Source organism: Vitis vinifera, chromosome 16 (assembly GCF_030704535.1).
Source record: "Vitis vinifera cultivar Pinot Noir 40024 chromosome 16, ASM3070453v1".
Classification (NCBI taxonomy): Eukaryota; Viridiplantae; Streptophyta; class Magnoliopsida; order Vitales; family Vitaceae; genus Vitis; species Vitis vinifera.
This window is the reverse complement of record NC_081820.1, coordinates 15,849,301-15,858,298: the sequence shown is the minus strand read 5'-3', so window position 1 is coordinate 15,858,298 and position 8,998 is coordinate 15,849,301. Positions and strand designations below refer to the sequence as shown.

The 8,998-nt window shown below is 34.5% G+C and overlaps 1 pseudogene; it reads left to right on the top strand.

Annotated features, from left to right (window-relative positions):
• Positions 1-316: 316 nt before the first annotated feature.
• Positions 317-7,691, top strand: LOC132252705 (structural maintenance of chromosomes protein 2-2-like; annotated as a pseudogene).
• The last annotated feature ends 1,307 nt before the right edge of the window (positions 7,692-8,998 follow it).

Below are 8,998 nucleotides of genomic sequence, written 5' to 3'. Positions count from 1 at the left end.
GATAGGGTTGCCAACTTCTGAAGTTCATAAACAGTTAGGGGCACTGTTCCCTATTGTTTGTCTCTAGTAGGTTATGATCAAGTCCAATGTTATATAAAGTTTCTTATTGAAAGTTGATTGTATTGTGGTTGCATGACTATTATCAGCTTTGGAGATTTTATTCAATGATGGACAAAAATAGCGTGTCATATTCATATTATTTTTACTTATTCAGTACATATTTGGAACTTTGAGAACAAACTTGACATCTATCTTTTAATTTTTTGTCAACATTTGAAGATAAATGGTTTTTATTATTGCAAGTGTATGTTTTCTCTTTAGATGTATTCATTGAGATTTGAATAAAATCAGCCTTCTCCAATACTAATTTTATGTTTTTGTCTATTTCTTGGTTGACATTGCAGATCTCCGACCTCATGCCTAAAGGTTCATGGACCTTAAAGCGCAGTTGGAACTTAAGTCATATGACCTTTCATTATTTTAGATCAGGGTTAAGCAAAATGAGCATCATAAGGTTTATGACCTTTCCTTTCTCACATAAAATGTCTAGGAGGAAGCTTTAGTGCTATGCCATATGAAGCCATATATTTTTACCCTCAGGTTGCCTCTTCTCATGTAATATGATTCTATTCTTTCTAATTTTCATTCTTTATGTTTTTTATTTTTGCTTGCAATGTAGCTCAGTGAATTGGTTAAAAGGATTGAGCAGGAGCTTGGGAATCAAAGTCAACTGCTAAAGAAAAGCAATTTCTGCTTGAAAACTGTGTAAATACCGTGTCACTGCTTGAGAAGTCAATCAAAGAGCATGCTAATAATGGGGATGGTAGGCTTAAAGATTTAGAGAAAAATGAAAAGGCTTTAAAGTCTCAAATGATATCAGATTCCCAGGACCTCAAGGTATTTTGTAATTGCTGAAGTAGATCATATTAACACTTATTGAATAGAGACTTAAGCCTTTTACAAAATATATACCAAAAGCCCATAAAGACCAAAAACCCTTTGGATATTTGAGGATTAGGTCTCAACAGCCTTGAGGCTATATCCTCAAAGCTATAAGCCTTGATAGGGTGAGGCTTAAGCCTCAATTACCTTAACTAAGGCTTAAGCCTCAATCACCTCAATTACCTTGAGGTGAGCCTCGATGCATAACCCTCAATACCTTTTAAAACATGGTCCACAAATCTAAAATTCATGCTATAAATTGAATCAAAACATAAATTTAGAAAATAAAAAAGAAATAAAGACATAGTGATATAACATGGAAAATTTCCAAAGAGGAAAAAAAACATGGGTTAATCATAAATGTAACTGTTGAGCTGTAAATAGAATAGGAGAATTATTTTCCTATTATGTTAGTTTCCTATTTCTGTAGATAGATAGTTTTATGATTTAGGAATAAGTTAGTTTCCTATTATGTCTCTTGTTTTCTATTTCTTTTCTTGTAATCTCCTATATAAACTATGTGTATAGTCAATCTAATAGACATAACTTATTATTTTTCATCCCATATTTCGTGTCATGGTATCAGAGCTATAGGTTTTTAAGACCTGGGCATCATTTTGGCCTTCATCGCCATTTTTCTGGCTTTCATAGCTGGATTTTTTTTTATTCACGTGTTCTTTACAAACCTATTGGAACTTATTCTTTGGCTCTTTCAGCTACACTTTCACTCTATTTTTGCATAAATGCCTCACACAGGGTTTATGATGACTCTTGGATAATAGACTCCAGTGCCACGGACCATATGACCTCCAAATCTCAACTTTTCCATACGTATACCCTAAACCCAAGTAACAAGAAAATTGCAGTGGCCAATGACTCTTTAGCTACCATTGTAGGTTTTGGAGACATACATCACACCTACCCTTATTCTTAAAAATGTCCTCCATGTACCAAAATTGTCGGCCAACCTTGTTTTCATTCAAAAGCTTACCCATGATCTTAAATGTTATGCTATTTTTTTCCTTTCTTATTGTGTTTTTTAGGAACAAGGCTCGGGGAGGAGGATTGGACTTGATAAGGAAAGGAAAGGTCTTTACCACCTTGAATCATCTCAGAAAGCTAGTAATAATTTGTCGTTGTCTTTTCTCAATTCCTTAAATAAAGATACCATTTTGTTGTATCACCTACGTCTAGGTCATCCATCTTTTAGGGTTTTAAAGGTCATGTTTCCTCATTTGTTCCAAGGATTAGATATTTTCGAGTTTCATTGTGAAACTTGTGAATTGGCAAAACATACTCGTGTATATTTTCCTATTAGCAATAAAAGAAGTTTTCATCATTTTCATTTGATCCATAGTGACATATGGGGTCTTTCGACAATACCTAATGTTTCTGGGGCTCGTTGGTTTGTATCCTTAATTGATGAATGCACTCGGGTTTCATGGATCTTTCTTCTTAAACAAAAATCTGATGTTATCATTGTTATATCTAATTTCCATTCAATGGTTCAAAACCAATTTAAGGTTAAAATAAAAAGCTTTAGGACAAACAATGCTAGAGATTACTTCAACCAGATTTTGTCTCCATGACTCATCATGTGTTAACACATCCTAACAAAATGGGGTAGTCGAGAGGAAAAATGGGCATTTACTCAACACAACCCGAGCCTTACTCTTTCAAGGGAATGTTCCTAAGTCCTATTGGGGGGAAGCTGTTCTTAGTGCCACATACATGATAAACAGAATTCCCTCATGAGTGTTAGACGACAAAAGCCCCGTAGAGATACTTAAGAGTTTCTATCCACACTTCAAAACCTCAAATGGGCTCACTCTTAAGGTATTTGGGTGCACTGCATTTGTTCATATCCACAGCCAACATAGAGACAAGCTAGACCCCTTGAGCCATAAAATGTGTCTTCCTTGGTTACTCATCCACTAAAAAAGGATACAAGTGTTACAATCCTTCAGCCAGAAAATTTTACATCTCTGCAGATGTCACATTCACATAAAATAAACATTTTTTCCCCAAGTCCTCTCTTCAGGGGGAGATTTCAATGATGGAAGATAGTTCTTGTGAGTCCTTTGAACCTCTTGATTTTCCTCATGTCTCAACCCATGGTGATGAAGAACCTAAGTCATCCGAGTCAATCACACCTGAGTCACCCAATTTTACCATTGAACCCGTGTCATCTCCTGTTCCAGCCAGTGTCACTCGCAATTTTCCACAGTTTCCTAAGGTGTATTCAAGGGAAAAGGCCATTCCAGAACAAAAGCAGGTCCAAGAATCCAACTCAGACCCTGGGAATGAAATCATGGAAATATAAGACCCACCTTTACATACACAACCTGGTGAAACTTCCACCAACTCAACAGACAACCTAGACCTAGACCTTCCCATTGCTATCAGAAAAGGCACCAGAGAATGCACTAATCGACCACTCTATCCACTATCACACTATGTGTCTCTTAAGCACCTATCACTAGCCCACAAGAATTTTATTGTGAGTCTAAACACCACTATCATCCCTAACATTGTTTTTGAGGCATTGACAAAAAAGGAATGGAAGGATGTTATGAGAGAGGAGATGAGTGCATTAGAAAAGAATAAAACATGGGAGATTGTTGAAAGACTGAAAGGGAAAAACATTGTTGATTGCAAGTGGATTTTCACACTGAAATATAAGGCTGATGGATCTCTTGAGAGATGTAAAGCAAGATTGGTAGCCAAAGGGTACACTCAAACTTATGGAGTTGATTATCAGGAGACTTTTGTTCCAGCTGCAAAAATGAATACTGTAAGAATCCTACTGTCACTGGCTGCCCACTACAATTGGCAACTCCTACAGTATGATGTCAATAATGCATTTCTTCATGGTGATTTAGATGAAGAGATTTACATGAACATCCCATCGGTGTTTGAGGTAAACACAGGTAACAAGGTGTGCAAGCTGCAAAAGGCCCTTTATGGGATAAAACAATCTCCTAAGGCTTGGTTTGGGAGATTTGCAAAAGTCATGAAAGAGTTTGGGTACAAATAAAGCCAAGGTGACCAAACTCTCTTCATTAAGCACTCGACTGCAGGAGGAGTAACTGTTCTTCTAGTCTATGTTGACGACATCATAGTGATTGGAAATGAGAGAGAAAAGCATAATGTGACGTAGAGATTAACAATAGAGTTTGAGATAAAGGAACTAGGGAAACTGAAGTACTTCCTCGGTATTGAGGTGGCATATTCCACACAAGGGATCTTCATCTCTCAACAAAAGTATGTGACTGATTTATTGGAAGAAACAAGGAAAATTGGGTGTAAAAGAGTCTCTACCCTAATGGATCCAAACCACAAGTTGAGAGAAGCTAAAGAGGAACCAGTGGTGCAAAAAAGAATGTACCAGAGGCTAGTTGGTAGGCTCATATACCTTGATCACACTTGGCCAGACATCGCCTACTCGGTGAGCGTGATCAGTCAATTGATGCATGATCCAAGAGAACCTCATCTTCAAGCTGCTTACAGGGTGTTGCATTACTTGAAAGGCAACCCCAGGAAAGGAATTTTGTTCAAGAAGAACAATACTCTTGCTCTAAAAGCATACACCGACGTTGACTATGCAGGTTTCTTAGTAGATCGAAGATCAACTACAGGGTATTGTACTTTTCTTAGAGATAATCTGGTAACATGGAGAAGTAAAAAGCAGAATGTGGTAGCAAGGTCGCCTGCAGAATCAGAGTTTAGGGCCATTGCTCAAGGGTTGTGTGAACTACTTTGGTTGAAGATTATTCTATATGATTTGAGAATCAAGTGGGATGGTCCTATGAAGCTTTATTGTGACAACAAGTCAACTATCAATATTGCTCATAACCCTATACAACACGATAGGACAAAACATATTGAGATTGATAAGCATTTCATCAAAGAAAAATTGGACGAAGGAGTAGTGTGTATGTCTTATGTTCCATCAGAACATCAATTAGCTGATATCATAACAAAAGGGTTGAACAATTCAATGTTTCACGATCTTGTATTCAAGCTAGGAATGGAAGACATCTATTCTTCAGTATGAGGGGCAGTGCTGAGTTGTAAATAGAATAGGAGAATTATTTTCCTATTATGTTAGTTTCTTATTTTTGTAAATAGATAGTTTTATGATTTAGGAATAAGTTAGTTTCCTATTATGTCTCTTGTTTCCTATTTCTTCTCTTGTAATCTCCTATATAAACTCTGTGTATAGTCAATCTAATAGACAGAATTTATTATTTTTCATCCCATATTTTGTGTCAATAACATCCACTATGAAGCAGTGTTGTCAAAAGCAAAAAACGATAAGACTCCTTTTAGCCTAAGACGAAAGGTAAAAAACAATTCAATAGCCTAATTATAATAAAACAATAAAAAAATATACGTGTATTTACCTATTTGATACTTAAACAATATAAGTGTTGTCTTCAACAATCAATATTATTTATTTTTCATCACTTATGATGTCTTATAAAATTGAAAAAATAGTAATAATTATTCAAAGTGTTAAATATTATACCCCACATCATAAGAAACATCATACTAGAGATATTCATCTTGTCTAAATGAATATTCTAATTTTTCAGACATCTAAAAGTCATAATAAAAAACAAAAAAAGAGAATGAACATCTTAAAAAAGTTTTAGGCATCATCATCATAATCATCATTAAAATTAAAATTTTCATTGTTTCATCAAGACTAGATTGATGGCCCTCCATCTCATTATCTCTATGATTGATAATATAATATTTCATGTTAATCTAATATTAGATTGAATGAAAATAATCTAAGTATGTTTAATCTTAACTCATGGTCAAAGGCGATCACCTCAATGCCTTGCGCCTTATCCCAAGGCAATCACCTAGGCATTGCTTCTGTGAAGTTGCTTTGCCTGGTCTTTAAGAGGCGACTTTCATCTATCCCACTTGGCCTGATAGCCTAGGCGACCCGGGCAATCATCTTTAATAACATTGCTATGAAGAAAATAATTAGTACAAGGTTTTACCTAACCCAAGACTGTCAATCCTCTCCCGGATTGCTTGTTTATTACCTTAGGAAACTTAACTTCCCACCATCTTCATATCGAATCCCTTTTGAATTACCTTCAAACAAGATTTTAGTTTTTTTTTTATATTTACACAAGAAGGTATTTGCTTTTATCCCAATGGATGAAGAACAAAACTAGACATGAAAACAAAAAAATGAATCAACATATTTTGTTGGAAAATTTCTCAATCAAATTTAATTTCAACTCAAATACCTAAAAAATTTCTAGAAAACACTCCCTAATATGGAACAGATTTGAAGCTTAAGGAGACACTCATCTCTCTCTACTATAAATCCCTAATTTAGAAATGAGTTTAAATGGTAGGATTTTAAGTTTAATTCAACGACTCAAATCGGCTTGGAAAAAAAATGAAAATTTAAGTTATGATTGAAACAATGATTGATCCAATGTAAGATTGAAACATTCTATACAACAATTGAATAATTGCCTTTCAGCATGAGCAATCAAAACTAGAGCCAATTGGTTTAAAACCAAAGTTTTGACTCCTCCCAAGTTTCCAACCCTATTTTTGATAAAAAGTATGAGAACTTTAAACTTGGTTGATCAATTTGTGAACCCATCCACCACCTAAAAACACTTACCATTTCCTCTACCTATATTTATGAGTATTTTTGAAATGATGAGTGTCCAAGAGAGAATTTGAGGACTTGGAATGGTAGAATACAATGGAAATTCTTTTTGATCCAGAATTGGCCAACACATAAAGACATTAACAGCATCAATTAGCAAGGGGTTTTCTAGCATTTTGAGTATCTTTTTACTTGACTTTTAATTGATGGTTGGAATTCTTCTATTCAAGTGCTAGAATTTATCATATTAGGCTTACACGTTTATAGAAGGGATTGTTAGAATCTCTTTTACGGTTAATGAATGCTCAAGTGAGATTTTGTAGCTTGAAACTTCAAAATTGATGTGATTGCCTAAGTTCATTTGTTTGATAGCAAAGAACAACTAAGGTGCACTTTAAAAATTTTTATATTGAAGCTTCAACTCAGAGCTGCAATCAATTCCCTAAGTTTTTTTTTCTTTCATTTTTTTTGTGGTTATTTTTTCTTGGATTTCCATGGTTAAACAAAATTTTCCTGTTCTCATCCTCTTGTATTTTGTCCTCTTCCATTAATTCCTAATTTTCCCTATAATCCTTAGCTTAGTTTTCCATTATAATGCTTAATGAAATATGTTTACAAAGAGAATTTGAGACCGCCTAGAAGTCAAGTAATCCAAGAATGCAAGACATTTCACAACATGAAATATGTTCTACTATTCTCTCTAAAAAGCTTTAGCTAATTAGCTTGGTATGAAGTTTAAATATGTTGTATTTGACATTATTCATTTTGATTTTGCATCTCATTAAATCGTTTCATTCACCATTTTGTTAAACTTTGCTTGGTAATTATATTTCATCCACATTTTGATTTTTCTAGTAGATGAAGTGTTAGAGTGCTCAATAGCACTTTAATTTCTTATGGTATGATTTTTCTTGCTATTAGGGGCATGAGAATGAAAAGAGAGGCTTATTATGGAAATGGAAGCAGCCATAGAGGAACGTGCATCTTTGGAGAGTCAACTAGCATGTTTGAGAGGACAAATTGTGATTCTCAAAGCACAATGGAAAGTTATGTAATGTGAAGTTTAACCTTCTAGCCTCTCTCTTAGGTTGCTTCAATAAAGAACAATCATGATCAGGCTCAATGTGAGCTCAATTTGATCCGTTTGAAGATGAAGGAATGTGATTCTCAAATTAGTTACATTCTCAAGGAGCAGGAGAAGCTTCAACACAAACTTAGTGAGATGAATATTGGAAGGAAGAAACTGGAAAATGAGGTAAATTCTAATTGCATTATATTTGTTCTTTGTGACTTGATACACTAAATAATCTACTTTCCGTTTTTTTAGGTAAAACGAATGGAGATGGAACAAAAAGATTTCTTCGAAGGTAGAAAAGTTAATTGAGAAGCATGCCTGGATTGCATTAGAAAAGCAACTTTTCGGAAGAAGTGGAACTGATTATGATTTTGTGTGTCATGATCCTAGTAAAGCCAGGGCTGAACTTAACAAAGTGCAAGCTGAACAATCAGGGTATGTAGCTGAGAAACCTTTTTTCTTTTTCCTTATCTCTTTTCATTATTGTTTGTATTGGTTTGGTTTCAAGCGCTGAGTGATTTTTCCAAACATTCTCATACTCAAACATAGTACTGTGCTATCATTATCTTTTTTGAAATGAAGAGGTAGCAAAGAACAATTTTTTATTGGTTGTTTTTTCTTATTTTCACTAATGTAGCCTGGAGAAAGTGATGGCAATGTTTGAGAAAGCAGAAGATGAGTACTATGAATTAATATCCAAGAAAAGCATAATATGCCTTTAACAGAATGACAAGTCAAAAATCAAGATGGTGATTGAAGAGCTGGATGAAAAGAAGAAGGAAACATTAAAAGTTCTTGGACTAAAGTTAACAATTGAGTCTATTGCATCATGCTATATTAGATGGTTATTTTAATTGATACTAAAATTAATCATTTATGTGGTTATTGATCTTTGATTTTATAGAACTTGATGAAGCTCACTATTCATAATTTTGTAGCTTCTTTTCAGGGACTTTGGATCCGTCTTTTCTACTCTATTACCAAGCACAATGGAAAAGCTGGAATCTCCTGAAGGATGCAGTTTCTTGGATGGTCTTGAGGTTCGTGTTACATTTGGAAGTGTTTGGAAGTAGTCCTTGTCAGAATTGAGTGGAGGACAACGTTCACTGCTTGCAATCTCTCTAATATTGGCATTGCTCCTCTTCAAACTAGTTCCACTTTATATTCTGGATGAGGTGCTGTACGGTTTTTTTTTTTCATTTATAATTTGGCATAGTTTTGAAATATTTTTTCCATATCTTTAGCATTTGAAACTTATAATATAGATTGCTTTACCAAACTTATTAAATGGCTTTTCTTTGAGGAAGAGTTTACAAGGATGCTTCTGATAA